This window comes from Siphateles boraxobius, unplaced genomic scaffold (assembly GCF_051911475.1).
Source record: "Siphateles boraxobius isolate OS27281-9 unplaced genomic scaffold, OSU_SipBor_1 5, whole genome shotgun sequence".
NCBI classification, from domain to species: domain Eukaryota; kingdom Metazoa; phylum Chordata; class Actinopteri; order Cypriniformes; family Leuciscidae; genus Siphateles; species Siphateles boraxobius.
The window spans coordinates 10,336,961-10,353,550 of record NW_027509141.1 but is presented as its reverse complement, the minus strand read 5'-3'; the positions used below and the strand labels follow the sequence as shown (position 1 = coordinate 10,353,550).

Sequence of the window (16,590 nt, the reverse complement as noted above, 5' to 3'; positions counted from 1 at the left end):
TGTTGAAAATAAACACAATCACAAATAAAGGTGTCTCTGTTTCCTTTCTGGGCCCAATGGGAAATAGAACCACATTCGAACAAGCGAGGAAATGGAATTAAATCATATAGATGACCGAATAGACAAGGGAATAGCTGACTGCTATTATTATCAAAGTGGAAATAAAAGAATAAAATAAAAAATTAAGTAAGTAATCAAAACAGCGGTAATGATCTGAAATTGAGAATAATCAATAGCACTAGTGACTAACCTTTAGATTTGCCTGGACCAACACTCCCTAGTGGGTCACAGCTGTTGCGTGTTTAAGACCACACCGTGTGTGTCCCTCCAAAGGTTTAGTCAATATGCTGATGAAAATTCTCATAACTATAATAATTCTTCTCTAGCTACACAGCTTACATGTAATTAAACTTGGGTTTAATTGCCAGGGCATCTGCAAATTTAGCCTACAGCGCTCAGCAAGGACTATGCCTAAACTAGTGAAGGTGAAATTCAGCTGAGAAGAATTGAAAGTAAGGAAAGAGAAAAATTAGAAACCCTAAATGGGGTTAAAGAAAGTATTTTAGAATACTTTGCGCTGTATACATAAAAGCTGTAATTAAGGCTTCAAGTAAATGATGCTAACCGCTAACTGTAGAAGTTATTATGTAGCTTAGCCTAAGCTGGATGGATGCTAGGTTAGCTTAGCTTAGCCTAAGCTGGATGGACGCTAGGTTAAGTTAGCTTAGCCACCTAGGCTGGTTTGATTACAAAATGACGTCACGAGTTAGCACTTCCTGTGACAAGTCGTTGTCATGGGAACCAGTGCATGTCAGAACAATTCAACAGTACCTGAAGAATGTCTACGCATTTTACTGAGTTATGCATGTTTAAACGGGTTAAAAGGGGGCGCCTATACTTTAAGTCTTTCAAGAACTTGATGTTACATTCAGTAAAATGCTAATGTGTTTTGGCATTTGCTAATTTTACTCATGGAACTCTTCTCTTTACTTTACACAACTTATTCTATTCGTTTACAAAGTAAGGAAATAGATTTGCTGTAAGTCAAAGCTTGTCTAAGCCTATATAGTTACGTCCCTGTCATGCATAAATGCTGACTTTTCAGCGAGTGAACAGTTTTGATCGCTAGGTAGCTCTCTGCTTGTGGATACAGCTAAAAATTTAGGTGAATTACATCAATCTAACAATAATTTGTAAGGCCTTTACATTGTAGAAAGGGGAGCATCACCCAGGTCTACGTATATATAACACTGTCCTGAGCTTTCTTTTTCAGAAACAGGTTTAGCAATACTGCAATTTGGATTTCTTTAACCAAAGCAGGATAGATATCGGTACAGTTTACAAGCTGCTGAGATGAGATTCCTTTGTCAAACAGACTTACGCTTTAATGCTGAACTTACTGATACCAGTTGGAAATCTAAGACTCTTTCACTTACAGTAGAGATGTCAATTCCCGCTATCGTTTTATCTGCATTTAGACAAGCCAGCAACCAGTGATCAAAATGCGTATCGCATGTTGTGTTCCAGTTGAACCGCAATGGTCAAATGCACGCCTGTAGGTTAACAGTAGTTTAAAACTCAGGTGGTTTTCCTACACTATGGCGTCAAGGTATGCCCTATTTGGAGCTAGTGTTTCCTGTAACCCTTCATTGTCATGGAAACTAATGTAGCAGTGCCAATTCAACCAGCATGTAGCAAATGTTTGTTTCAAAAGAGTTGTGCATAGTCTGTTGGCAGGTGAGGCTTACACGCCCATTCAAGATTTTCTTTATATCAGTAAAATTCTATTTTTACTAATGCAGAGTCTTGCTGCTCTTTGAGCACCCATTTTCATCTACTTTAAAAGTTTTATGTCCTATGCTGACCAGGGACTTTTTAGCAGAGTCTTGCATTGTGTTCATGCTGTGTGGCTTCTGGTTTTGCAGTTCAGGATCAATGGGGTCTTAGGAACCCTTTCTGGGAAGGCCTTCTGTGTTAGAGGCCTTCCGCATCAGGTCACACATCGTTGAGTGGGCATTGCGTGGGGGCAGGTGAAAATATGGTGACTAACTGGTTTTGGAGGAAAAGTTTCTTGAAGCTGGTGTCCTCCTCCGTCACAGGTTCGTTGTAAGTTCCACAGACAACTCGTTCGGAGTTGGTGGTGGTAGCACAGGGCCTTCTAGGTCTGTCCTGCTTGGTGTTTGGGCAGGGCCCAGCTGGGCTGGATGTGTCCAGATCAGATGGAGTCTGTCTCGGTGTGCCATACCGGTTGGAGACTGCAGGTGAAAATCAATGTCTCGTAGATTGGCAGGGATGTTTCTGACCTTTCACTTGAGATTGTTGAGTGTCACTTCATGTGCCATTTCAGGGTTTGTCTGATTTACCTTTTCCTCCTGCAGCTGCAGGGGCTCTCAGGGCACTGTCTGGTGAAGTGTTAAGCCGAGGGCTTTGGCTCCTCCCCCCTTTGTGCAGGGCTGGGGAAGCTTACGCTGCTAATGTGAAAGTCAGCAGGGTCCATCTTTCTTGTGTGATCCATTTGCAGTGGGTTGGACTGTTGCAGCTCTCTTTGGACCACATGGAGTGCGTCAATAATGTTACAGCATCGCTAAGTCAGTGTTCGGACTTCCGCTGCACATTGATGGCTTTAGCTCTCTTTGAGTTCAACCATTTCTTTAAGTTCTTTGAGTGAAACAGTTCTTTACCCGTCGGTTTGCAGGTGCTCAGAGCTGTCGTCCGCCTGAAAACTGATGATCTCTTTCAGTTGCTCTGCTCTGTCAGGGTCCTTGCATCTGTCCTGTGCCTTCTCCCGTTGAGCAGGGTTTTTTCTCTGTGGAGTCCTGTGGCTGGCAGCGTTAGTTCATTTACCTCCTGTTTGAGGCCTGCGGGAGCATGGCCAAGGAGAAGATAATGCTGGTCAGCTCTTGGTGGCTCAGGCTGGGTGTCAGACGTCTGCTTTCATTGTTGCCTAACTGTTCCTTCCTCTGCCGTGGCAGGTCGTTGCCTGCTTCAGGCTGAAGGATGTCCATGACACTGCTCTGCCGGGTCTTCAGGTGGTCCTGGTGGCAGGGCTGGGTGTCTGAGGCCTACTGGAACACTTGTGGGAACACGAGAGAGAAATGGCAAAGGCAAATGCAAGTTTCTACAGAGGTGGTGAGCTATCTGTGTGGGAGAATGGCTATGTGGAGCAGCTAAAATTTAGTGTTGGTGAGCACACACAACAAAAAAAAAAAAGTTTTGAGTATCTTAGTTGACGTGCTTTAAGCAGCATCGACTGATGACTGGGCTCTTACATGTCATAACCTATTACTCAAAAATGCTGATGGTTCTTCTCACATGTTGTGCTACGAGAGTAACAGATAGAGCAAAACCAAAATAAAACAATGGGATGAAACCAGAAAAGAAGAGGAAGAAAGGAGTGTTTTACCTATTTAGGTTTAGCTAGGAGACATAGGTAAACAGGAGTCACTTATGGGTTATGCTGCTGTTAGACTAAGCTACCAGGGACACATCAGACATCTCAAGGTCCAAAAGAAGAAGAAGAAACAATGGGAAGTGTTTCCAGTTCTGTCTGGGGCCTACTGTGTGTTTGTGTTTAGCCGTACTTCATTTACTTAGCTTGGTGCTAAGGAGTGAGGATGGGTAAAACACAGACAGGAAGTAGGATATTAATGACCTGTGTAACTCGCTATGGAAACAACAGTCGCTAGATATTGTAATCCTATAGAGAGAGAGAAGATGAGGATAGTGACTAGAGATCTAAAATAAGGTAAAGGTAAAGTTAGAACGTCCTTATAGCTCTAAGAAAACTAAAAGGAAAGGGAAGCGTATCAAGTAATTTAATTAAATTTCAAATTTAGTTAAGCCCTGCTTTTTTTCTTTAGCTGAATATAAGAATTCAGGCTGAAACAAACGTAAATAACTAAATTGAAATAAAATAAAAAAAAATAAAAAAATGTATGTAAACATTGTGTGTTCTCATAGCTCTGGTAACTAGAGGGGAACTTGACTAAGCAAATTGATTTAATTAAATTCCCAATTTAATTAAATTCAATTTAACTGAATAGGACTATTCAGGCTCAACAGGTGTAAATACACAAAATAAAATAGGGGTAGATTTAAGTAAAAATAAAAGAAACACAAATAAAAACCCAAAGTATCTGGGTTTCAATCTGAAAGTGAAACCAAGAGGAAGGGGTCGAGAGAGAGAAAGAGAGAGAGAAGAGGGTGGTTTAACCCTCTTATGAGACGTGCTTCGTGAAGCTCTGACACCAGGGTGAATCATTCGTCTCAAATCATTCGGAGTGTATCACTGCTAAGGCCACGTGATTTTATTAAACTGGGCTTCGTTACGCGTCATAGCTGTTTAGAAATTGTTTTAAATTTCAACGGTTCGTGAACCATTGTGTATCTGGTCTCTATGTGATCTCGTATCACTTTATAGATTCGTACACATTTAATGACGCATTTGATAAAGGGTCTGATTGCCTTTCAAGTCAAGCTTTCATAAAACGAGCCCTACGGTTTACTAAGATATTATGCCTTGAAAGACACCTCATATTAAACGATATTAGGTAGCTCGCGGATTGCCATTACCTGATTACACCTTTTGATAAAACCTTTGCGATTGGTTTGTAAAAGGTGTTCCGTTGATTTGAGTTTCCGCTACACTTCCACTGTTTTGACCAGCAGGGGTCGCCAGCGAGGGCGCTTCAAACAAAGAGTCATTTGTGATTCAGTTGACTCCTTTGATTCAAAGCCTCGAAGAGCTTTGACTCTCATTACTCGTGTTCAAATCACTCAGTTCAAATCACGCAAAATCTATAGTCTTTGGTTTAAGGTTACACTTTACGCTCTAACGTGTCTAAGTTTTTAGGCGGTGCTAAAACTATCACTCGAGGTAGAGGGTTTTACTTGTAAGTCATGCGTGTAAGTTAGGATTGAGGGAGCTATTGGCTACAACCGTCGCTTGTTTACACGAGGGTCTGTGAGATTGGTGCTGTTGTCAGAAAAACTAGATAGGAACGCCTGCTCGCGTTCCGGACGCAATGCCAACCAACAACACAGATCGTTCGGAGCAGCGATCGAGCTGTGCTGACAGTTTGCACTGAGTCTCTCGCTTAGACACGACGTTGCGTGTGAGTGACTCTTTTTAACAAATCAAAACAGCACCGTTCTTTCACAGACAATGGCAAATTACTAGTTAGCTAAGCTAGAATTTATACCACTAATTCGACGCGATTGTTTCATATGAGCGCTTCAGCGGTTTAATATGAATACAATGACGTAACGCATAATAAGGCCTTAATCGGTGATTGAGGAACATCGCTCAGATCACATTCAAAAATGCTGAAAATGGAGATTTCTTCGTCCATATCAGGTTAATTAGTTCTGGTACCATTTATGCGCGTGGCTAATCTCAGATTTCTTCGTCAGAGAAGGCTTATGCTCGATTTATATCTGAAATTAGGCTTTCTTCGCTAATATCAGGAGTTTCTTATCGTACGATTTAAATATGCATTATAGCATTTGTGAACTTTCTGCCATTCGTAGGAAGGCATATTCAAGCTATAGTTTTGCTGATTTACTCAGAAACTTGTACGTGCATGTATGAGATGTTAATAAAACTTATGGGACAACATATGATTGATTACTGTCTGCTTGCATACAATGTTTAATACGATGCCTTAAAATTCTCCACCATTATGTAAGGAACTCAGCTTTTTGGAAATATTAATAATCAATAATATCTTGTTATTATTAATTATAAATATTTGGGTCAGTTAATTGGATTAACTTGATCTGGCTGAATTTATATTACAATCAATTAATCAGTTCTTCCAACGAACTATTTTGATTATTAATTTATTCTAATAAAGGGTATCTTCCATGGCCACCGAAGAATAATTATTTCTTCGCCTGTACAGTACTTTGAGCCAGTAGCAAAAACCGTGATCGTAAAGTGACTTGTATTGCAAACAAAACAGAACCAAATACATATTATGTACAAGTTTTATTAACTAAATATAGATATTTATATGAATATAAATAAACTAAACAACATACACACATGAATACATAAATAGGTTAGTGATAGGATGAAATTGGAAACCGGAAGAGGGTCTATGAGAAGAACCATCAGAATTTCATTTTCACATTTCATTGAATTGAATACTTGCATTTGTAATGGGAACAATTCTTGAAGTTGTTGAAAATTGAAGTCGTTGATGGTTCCGGCAGCGTCAAGTGGAAGTTGGTTGAGCGTTCTCTTTCTCCAGGAACGCATGATTGGAAGTGAGGAAGTCAAAAGGATGGGTGATTGGAGTCGTTGTTGGTTGGAGTCTTTGTTCCAAAACTCCTGAGATTGTCCTTGGTTCTTTGTGAGAGAGTCTTCTCTCTCCTGCCTGAGCCCACCTCTGGTTGGAATCGAGGCCTGCTGGGCCCTTGGGGCCCCCGTGGAGGGGGAGGGGGCTCCCCAGTCTCACCAGAACAGTGTTGCGGCTGGATGAAAAAACTAAGAGAGGGCGGTCACTGTTGCCTGCCTCTGATATACCCTGAGAAAAGAACCAACCCCTAAGGTTTGAATGGACCTATGAGTAAGGTGACATGTCCGAGAGGGGAAGCGGCTCTTAGTTGATTTATGGTCTTTGTCCCCAGCATGCTTAGACTGTTCATTCAAGCTCAAATAGACATAACAAATTCACATTGCATTCTAAGAGAAGGTGATGTACATCAAAGTGTGTGTCATTAAATGAGGATTAATTTGCTAGGAAGCATGATACAGGTGAGGTTATATTGACCGTTGGGTGGTTGTTCAACCACATACACCCCAATCAAACATACCATGTTGTTATACCTAATAGTACACGAGACAGTAAATCATCACAGTTTCTGTGAGGCATGTTCCTTCATAGATCAGAGTAACACCGCAAAGTTTATTTAATTAAAGATGGTCTCTCTCTCTTAAGCATGTGGCGCATGTGGCCACATTCCTTTGAGGTCGTAAAGTCTGTTATCAGTCTTAAAGTGTTCTGTAACCGGACACCTGGCTGACAAAGTAACTTCATTTGTGAGGTTAGTTTTGGGGGAGAGTTTCATAGACCTTTATATTCATTAAATATAGTGAATATGAATAATTAGTGTGTGTCTGATTGGTCCAGACCCTACAAAGTTATGTGATAAAAGATTTGCTTTGTTTGTGCATTAGAACCACACCAGGCATTTAGTCATATTACAAAATAATTTATTGAGGCCAAACATATAAAGTAATTTGAGGTATAACATTACAAAAAATATTGAGGCAAAACGTAAAAAAAATTATTTAGGCAAAACATATAAAATAACAATATGAACTGATAAAAATGAACAGTATGTGCAAACTATTTACATTAAGAGACAGGAACAAAAAGGACCTCGCTTGGAAGGTAGAAGAGCCACAGGGAACGGCATAGGAGAAGAGGAAGGAGGGCATTCTGCGTTTCCTGCAGAGCCTTCCGCCTCTTTTTCTATTTTATTTTTGTGGGGGGGGGGGGTCCAATTGTTCCAAATTTAGCACAATGGTGCTATTTTCCATTGCCAATTTGTAAATTTGAAATTTAACTGTTTCTTTTAAATGAGGTGGCATGCTCAGCAGAAAAGGCAGAAGGCTGAGGAGGAAGTACTCATCAGCGGAGCGTGGCGGTGGGGTTGGAGGTCGCGCCGGTGGTTGTGTCAGAAGCTCCAATAGCGTCTGCTCCACCTCCGACGGACCATCCTGGGACCGCTCACGGGGCCGCCATCGGGCTCTCCTCCTCTGTTGGCCTGTGAAAGCAATACACAGTGCAATGAGAAGGCAGAAAGATGATACCTGATTTTCATGTTCCCAGTAAAGGTTAACAATTTAATTGAAACAACAAAATTGTCTAGATATTGTGGAATACTATGTGTCAGCGACATAGACAGTGCTTAAATGCAAGTGTGAAATTGTTTTGAACTATATATCAAGTAATTACAAGTTATACTTCAGACATGTACATAGATAAACATGCAAATGAACAGTAGCTAAAAAGTATGTATGTACTATTGCCTTAACACACCTGTGAGTTCAGCAGCAGGGGCTGAGGGACCAGGGACTGGGGAGACAGGAGAAGAGGCAAGGGATCTCAGGATATCCTCTTCCCCCCTCTGATCATTTTCCTCTGTCAAGACAATATTAAATGTTAATACAACACGTTGGTAACAATGATCATAGAGAGATTACATTTCTTCATCTGTAAACAATGACAGCATATATGCCTTGTAATGTGGATTCATTGGAAAAACACCAGTCTCTGTCTCCCACGCCGTTTCTCCAGGCTGTTCCTGGTCCTCGAGGTGGTTGTCCTCTCTGATCCAGGCCTCGACCCCCTCCATATTACCACTAGTCTCCCTTGGGGTAACGAAGGGGTCGAGGAATTCCAAGATCTGAGAGTACTTCCACCTCTTCCCAGACCCTGCTGCTGACCCACTCCTCTTGTCCATCTCCTTCCTCTTCTCCTTCAGATATGTGTCCCTGAGGCTCTTCCACTTTTTTCTGCAAAAGTCCTCTGAATAAACAATATCTTGTAAGCAAAAAATTTAGTTGTATTTAAGCGGGAAAATAATTTTAAAATAGCGCAAGGCAGCTTGCTAGCTGGTTAGCAGGTCAATAACGTGACTCAAAAGTAGCAGGAAAAAAGTTAAAAATAGCTAGCTGCTTAGCGGGGCAATAACGTGACAAAAGTGAAATGTGTAATTATATATATATATATATATATATATATGCGCATGTAAAAAATATACCCATAAATATTTTGCAACGTCTTTATACACATTACAGGAGTAATACAACACAGGACAAAACATCAATATTTTTTTTAAATATGCGAATTGTTGTTCATCGCAATTTCAATAAAACTGTAAACCCTCGCTCTGAGTTTGGATGTTTTGATGTCCACATGTTCTTGTTCAAGAAATTACAGTGACTGTAGCATTTCTATCATAAAGAAGTGGACAAATATTAAAGATTAATTTGTATTTACAACTTACCAGGTTGCCCAATCTCCTCACTGACCCTCTTCCAAGCGAGGTCCTTTTTGTACCTGTCTCTGTAAAAATATGACGTGGAATCGTACAATTCTGGGTGACTGCTTACAGCAAGATTTAATTTTTCCTCCATAGCTGTCAGTGATTTTGGAATGAAAGATTCCGAGCGGGAGTTTACGTCACTTTAGCTCCTGAGTGACAGCAGGCAGCTCGGCTCCTGATTGGTTAACGCGGCGCGAATTGACGCCATAGTTCAGATTTTTCAACTCGGGCGGCAGACGCGAATTCGCGTCAAACGCGTGAATGCACAAAATGCACCATTTGCGCGTAACGCGCCATACGCTCAATTCACGCCATTCGCGCGAACTTGACGCGCGAATGAGGCGTATTCGCGTCTACCGCACCGCGCTCCACGCCTCATTCGTGCCGCAGGAATTTTTTACGCGCGTAAAGCGTCTTTGCATTGACTTAACATTGAAATCACTCGCGCCTGACGCGCTATTCGCGTCCGGTGTGAACGCAGCATAAGAAGGTGCTTTGAAAATGATAATTTTGATGGTTCTTTTCATAGTTCCCTTTCCGGTTTCCAGTTCCATGCTATCACTCACCCTTTTACCTATACATTTATTTATGTATGTATGTTTGTTTAGTTTAGTTATGTTCGTGATTTAGTTAATACACTCAAAAAAATGGTTTTGTGGCACTGTTCATTTACCCAAATATGTTTTGTTAAAGTAACACACATATATTTATTTTACCACCAAAACACTATTGTATTGCGTTTAATTAACTTAACCTGTATAATTTTCCACTTTACTTAATTATTAATCGTTAAACTAATGTAAAGGGTTTAATTTCACGATAAACTAAAACTTAATTTGATTGTGTTCAATCTGCTTAAATATGTAAAATTAAAGTTTACTTAATCCGTTTGTGTTGGATTACATGAATGATTTGTGTTGCATTAACTGAAACTGGTCGGTGCTTGTTATTTCCCAGCATGCTTTGCATGTAGCTGAATTAAGACAGAATAAATGTTGAAATGAAGTGTTATTTTATGTGTTTTTTAGAAAATGAGGAAAGGGGAAGACTTTATAGTGTGTAATTGTGTTTAATGTTCAATTACATTGCAATTATTAGAACCATTTAAATTACAGTGGGTTACCATTGTGGAGAAGAGTAGAGAATTTGGTTAGGATGTGGACTGATTCAAATGGGTTTACTCTTGTTGCTGAAAGTACATAAATCTTAGCATTTAGTTTGTTAATAAGTGTTATTATTAGCTAATAGCTAGCTGTAGTATAGTAATTCATTTGAGAAATCCTGTAAATCCTACATACATTTATTTTTCAGTGCAGTTTTAAATAAACTAAAGCATGTTCACTAAACTTAACCGGTTTAAGTTACAGGGAAGCAATTCCATTGGTTTGTTTGGACTCATTCAGTTGAGTTGTCACAACACAAGGAGCTTACATAGATTCAAAAAATGTAATTAACATTAATACAAAATAATTTGCTTGTATGGAACCACTGTCCATAATTGAATTAAGTTAGTTTAAAGAGTATTTTTTTTGAGTGTACAACTTGTGCACAATATGTACTTGGCTCTGATTCACTGCTTGCAGACAACGTCTCTTTTATGATTTTGATCTTGTTACATGCTCAAAGTGCTGTACATGCTAAGAAACAATTATGTTCCGTAGCCATGGCAGATACCCCTTTTCTTAGAATAAATGAATAATCAAAAGAGTTTGCTGGACGAATTGATTAATTCATTAAGTTAGCTACATCAAGTTAATACCATTAACTGACCCAAATATTCATAATTAATCATAACCAGTTATAATTGATTATTAATATTTACCTTCTGAGCTGACTCGTTACAATATTTTGAGCACAGACATATTTAAAGCCTTGAACCATGTGCCCCTTTTATACTTTGAGCACCTGCCCCTCCAAAGGTCTTTGCACGGCCCTGAGCGTATTCCATGATGACGTAGATGTTTGAATGTAAAATGCTCACCAAAAATGAAATCTATTTTAATATATTAACCATGTTACCTTTGAGATAGTGACAGCATTTTTTTTAACGCGAGTGCTGCATTTAACATGTTAGAGACGTTTCACATTAACCACTATAAATGTGCTATTTTGTTGTTTTAAACAACTGTTGACGATTTTCCAATCTTCCAAACTAGTGATGTGGGCTAGGCCTACAACTTTTTTTTTATTCCAAGGCTCACCATAGTCCAAGAGAATAGTAAAAGTGTATGCCAACCTACAAAACCTATAGTTGTGTAGTTATATTTAAACATATACCGGTCAAAAGTTTGGAAACATTCCTTTTTTTAATGTTTTAGAAAAAAGTATTTTATGCTCATCAAGCCTGAATTTATTTGATGAACAATACAGAAAAAAAATGTAATATTGTGAAATATTGTTACAGTTTAAAATAATTGTTTTTCTATTTTAATACACTTTAAAATATTATTTATTTGTGATGAATTTTTTCATCAACCATTACACCAGTCTTCATTGTTATCCTTTAGAAAGCATTCTATTATGCTGATTTATTAACCATGTTGGAAACAGTTGTGCTGCTCAATATTTTAACCTGTGATACTTTTTTCAGGATTCTTTGATGAATAAAAGATGTTCAAAAGTTTGGAGTCGGAATTTCTTTCTTTTTTGAAAGAAAATAATACTTTTATTCGGAAATAATGTGTTATATTGATAAAAAAGTGATAGTAAAGATTTATATTGGTAGAAAAGATTTATATTTTGAATAAATGCTGTTATTTTAAACTTTTTTTTTTCATCATTGAATCTTGGAATCATGTTATATATTAGAATGATTTCTGAAGGATCATGTGACACTGAACACTGGAGTAATGGCTGATCAAAATTCAGCTTTGCATCACAGAAATAAATTATGTTGTAAAGTAGCCTATATTAAAATAGAAAACCATTATTTTAAATATTGTAACATTTCACAATATTACTGTTTTTCTGTATTTTTCATCAAATAAATGCAGGCTTGATGAGCATACGAGATTTCTTTTAAAAACGTTAAAAATAGTAATGATTCCAAACTTTGACCGGTGCTGTATACTGTATATGTCACACATGTGACAACTTTCCTCCATCTGGCATTAATGAATTTTTACTTTTATTTTTTTTTATTTGAAGAACAAAGTCTAACCTTTCATTCAAAATGTACCTTCGTTATATAGATGACACTTGCCTTTATGTATCTCTGTGTTGTTTTATTGTGTTCACTTGTTTATATATATGTACAGTGGTTAAAGTGGGATTTGGTAGTTGGGGGAACCCTCAAATTTTGTGTAGGTCCAACAGGGAAAAATGACTCACCGTGGAACAACATATTGAGTATCGTCGTATAGCAATACTTTTTGGGACAAGAGTGTCACTGTGGCACCACATATCAAAATACTTATTTACTTGATATTTTAATGGTTTTATTTTGGTCCATCAACACTGATATGATGACGATACTATATGTTAAAATTGCTGAACACTGGGCCAAAAATCGAGTCCTGGCACTGTAGCCACACCAGCCCACATTACCCCCCACAGCCATGTGCATTTAAATGTGAGGTAGTTAGGGGGGTTCGGGGGCATGCTCCCACAAGAAAATTTTGATTTCTCTGACCTACATAATTATGTGCAATTTAAGACTTTTGAAGGCCAAAAAAATGGATAATAAATAGCTTTTAAATCATGTCAGTGTGCATTAGATTATTTGTCAATACCTGCTCTCTCATCTTAATCTTTCTTTTTCTCTCAGTCTCCTTATCCTGCCGTATTTCTTCCCCTCCTAAAGCTGAACTTCGACTGATAGTCTTTTCATTTTCGTCTGTGTCAGTGAAGAAAGTAAACATAGGCTCAACTTTTTTTTTTTTTCTTAGATAAGTTAATTTAGGCTACTCAAGGCTACCAGGTCAGGATTGCCAATAGGAACCTTCTACAAGCTTTGGAATTTGAAAAGTAATTTTAAATACTACAAATTATAGGCTACGTTTAAAACGTAGTTAGTGGAATTGGCAGACGTTCCCTAGGCATGCGTTGTGGAAACGCGTCAAAGCATTCTCAGGTATAAATATGCAGCATGCACGGTGATTTTTTAACGAATATTTAATGTCGATAATGGTTACATAATGTTAAAACTAATCATGCTATTGATAGCTTTGTAAGACTGCCGACCCTATAGAAGAGTGGCAAGAGAAAACAATGTCCGGCGAAATATCGAACATTAAATTAACTTTACCACGCTCAACCACCGTGAGTGCTTTTCACGCATTTATAATCGCTCGCGTTCAGCGGAAAGGAAGGGAGGATGGTCGGCCAGTCGGACCATCTCGGGACCAGCGAGATTCGTTGAGATTAATTAATCTATTTATTTAATAATTTATCTGAGGTGCCGGAACGCAGTTGCGGCCCGTTCCGGCCCACTTTAACCCCATATATATATATATATATATATATATATATATATATATATATATATATATATATATATATATATATATATATATATATAGCCTATATATATGAGAGAGAGAGAGAGATGTTGACATATTTAGATTTTGACATATTTGCCTGCCAATATTTACAAGATAAAAAAAAGGGAGAAAAGCATATGTGGGAGGGAGAGGGAGAGGCGTGACATCAGAGCGCGGAGCATCACTGAATGCAGGGCATCATCATCCTCACAGAGAAAGACAGCAGCGCCTCCACGCCCAATAAACACCACCAACGCTGCTGAACATGAGGTAAGATTTAAACAAATTAAATCTATTAGCGTATATGTTAAATCATGGATGGCAGGTGGATTATAGCACATTCATGTTTGCGGGTATTTGTGCGTTAAATCCAACGATGAAATGTGTGTAGGCTACGTGAGACGTGTGGTGAGGTCCTGATGAGAATATTTATGAGGACGCCAGCGAGGGTATGCTCACCAGAAGCGTTTTCCCACGAATCTTACGATTTAATGCCTAAATCTGATTAAATTGGACTGCCAGATAAAATGTACTTAATTAAGGGATCTAAAATGCTCTGTCTGATAGGCTATCGTAGCTAAAATATCACGACCAAGGTCAACAATAAAACATCAAAGATATCTGCTCTACCCGAGTCATTTTTTAAAATTCACAAATCCGAAGGTCATTTTCTTGTTCAAGTTATTATATAAGCTTCTTATCAGTCATTTGAAGCCATTCAATGCCCATAGGATAAGGAAAAGATCTTGTGTAAATGTGTTTCAGCCCCCATCACCTTGAATTTTGCCTGAGCACAAAGAAAATGTGACGATTTATTTTATTAGATTTGTATTATTGTGAGTAGTCTTTTTCGTAAACTGGTTTTCATCCTAAACCAGACTCTGAATTAGACTTGGCTCAATGAACATCAGAGCTAAGGAAAACTATTTATAATAAAATCATTGTTTTATTAGATAGATAGATAGACAGACAGACAGCCTAATATAGCCCCCGTCTACATTTATTCATGGCATAGAACTATTAACTAAAATATCCACTTTACCAATAGAGAAATGTAATGGCAATAAACACATGGTGAGGCAAATCTAGGTTTTATTTAAAGAATGATTGTATCTGCCAATTGACAAGTGGCCGTGTAAAACGTAATACGTATAGTACAAACAGGGTGATCAGAAAGTGCTTCACCCTAAATTAGTTTATTTTTTACAATGACCAACTGACTATTGCCCTGGTGTAATAAACACATGGACATGAAATATTGAATGAGGAGAATTTTATAGAGACCACTAAGAGATAGAAAATGAGCATAGCTGTTTAGCATGAATATATTGTAAATTATATGGACACCATCATTATTCTAAAATAGAATGCTGCCGCTGACCAAGATTTCCAGGTTGACCTGTAATAATGTGCCATTGCAAGACAGACTATCTTGTCTATGAACTTGTTATGTAATGTTATGTGAGAATAATAGAAACTGGCACCCATTATGAGATGTTATTGCTGAGTAGTAAAACCTTGCTGGCTATTCAGACAAGATGGTGGTGCTTCACAAACTAACTATAGTGGTTGTTTGCTCAGGGGCGCCTTGAAAATATTTGAATGACAATGACAGTTAATCTTTAAAACAAAATATAGGCCAGTTCAGTTTTGACATTTTAATATATATATATATATATATATATATATATATATATATATATATATATATATATATATATATATATATATATGATACACGTATACATACACACATACTCAACACTGCATCTTGGATCGAAGGTGTCTGAAGCATGTGTGTAAATCAACCGAAGACAGTCCATGATGTTATTACCAGAGCACCCATGAGTATAATGTACGTCATCAGCTTTTTTGTCTTTTGGAGCCATTTGTTTGGAGTAGCGTTTGTAAAGACGATTTACTATGGAAAACTCAGACAAGCGTTTCAGAAAAGTGTGTGCCTCTGTGTCCCAGTTTTTAGACACTTGAGGACATATGATTTGTGCATTTGGTTTTTGGGTGAGGAGTATGCGCGTTCAGTTCTCGATAGTTCTGAATGTGACCATTGTGAGTAATTTGTGATGAGGAAGCTCCATTCACACTTGACTTCATTCTCGAGAGATGAGGGACAACCATCTGCACAACATGGCTTGGTCCCTGATGTAGCCAAGGAGTCGCGAGGTTGGAGTCATGAGCATCGCGGATCGAGCTAGCTGAGGAATTCAAAAAAGGTATGGCTCTTTGATGTTCTTTAGTAACCGGTTTAAACAAACTGTTGGATTGGAATGTGCTGTTTCTTCAGCAGATAGCATGCTGCTGGCACCATCCAGACAAAAAGAGGCAAATGCGGTTGAAGACGGGGAGTATATCACTTGTATAGAGCCCTCTGAGCCTGCCAGCCGTGCATATTCTGTGTTGGAATTTATGTCCCGCCCCACTTCTAGATTAGATCTGATGTAGGGGCGTGATAGACAGGAGGTTGCCCATGGCAAATTAGACGAGCGATTCCTGGCTGGCCATAATCATACTTCTCCTATGAGTCTTCAGTTTGTTCCTGACCTTCACGTAGAGGTGGAGAAGTCGTGCAGGAAACTATATTCAGCTCATATCCATCCTTTCCAATATTTCAAGTTATTCGAATGTGGTGGGATTGCACGAGCGAGGATATTTGTGATATCTCTCACAGATTGAATCCTCCTCTTTTTAGGCGGTGGTTGGAAGGAGATGCGAGGACACTGTCAGCGGCATTTTGGAAGTTCATCCCGCGCCGATCCAAATTTGCACCCAAAATCTCTGCGGGTTCGGGTCCGTCACAGTATAATGACTGGAAGCAGGGCCGAGGCAGATAGTGGCCACTTGTGCTCCTCCTCTGAGAAGTGGATCACAAAGGAGGCGAGACACTGCAATAACAAGACCTGAGTGAAGGATGCACCCTGAATGATTGAGGCATCTGACTCTGGCTAAGTAAGTCTATAGAGTTAGTTTATGACATGCCCATTACGTTTGTGCATAGGCATAGGTAATGAGGCAAACATTCCCTCAGCATGGC

At 38.7% G+C, this 16,590-nt stretch overlaps 1 protein-coding gene and 1 long non-coding RNA gene across 3 annotated transcripts in view; one reads left to right on the top strand and one right to left on the bottom strand.

The window, feature by feature from the left end:
• Nucleotides 1-7,292: 7,292 nt before the first annotated feature.
• On the bottom strand, nt 7,293-8,353 carry LOC143712027 (uncharacterized). Its single transcript, XR_013194965.1, has 3 exons — nt 8,280-8,353; nt 8,052-8,153; nt 7,293-7,776 (listed from the first exon to the last, which is right to left on the bottom strand). It is a non-coding gene; the product is annotated as an uncharacterized LOC143712027 (long non-coding RNA).
• Nucleotides 8,354-13,709: 5,356 nt separating this feature from the next.
• apc2 (APC regulator of WNT signaling pathway 2) overlaps nt 13,710-16,590 on the top strand; it is a 57,875-nt gene continuing 54,994 nt past the window's right edge. Inside the window, exons 1-2 of one of the 2 annotated variants that reach the window (XM_077202771.1) lie at nt 13,734-13,811; nt 16,249-16,505. The gene's annotated coding sequence lies outside the window, so the exon portion shown is untranslated. Of the gene's footprint in view, nt 13,812-16,248; nt 16,506-16,590 lie in introns of both variants that reach the window. The other variant, XM_077202770.1, reaches the window with a different exon arrangement.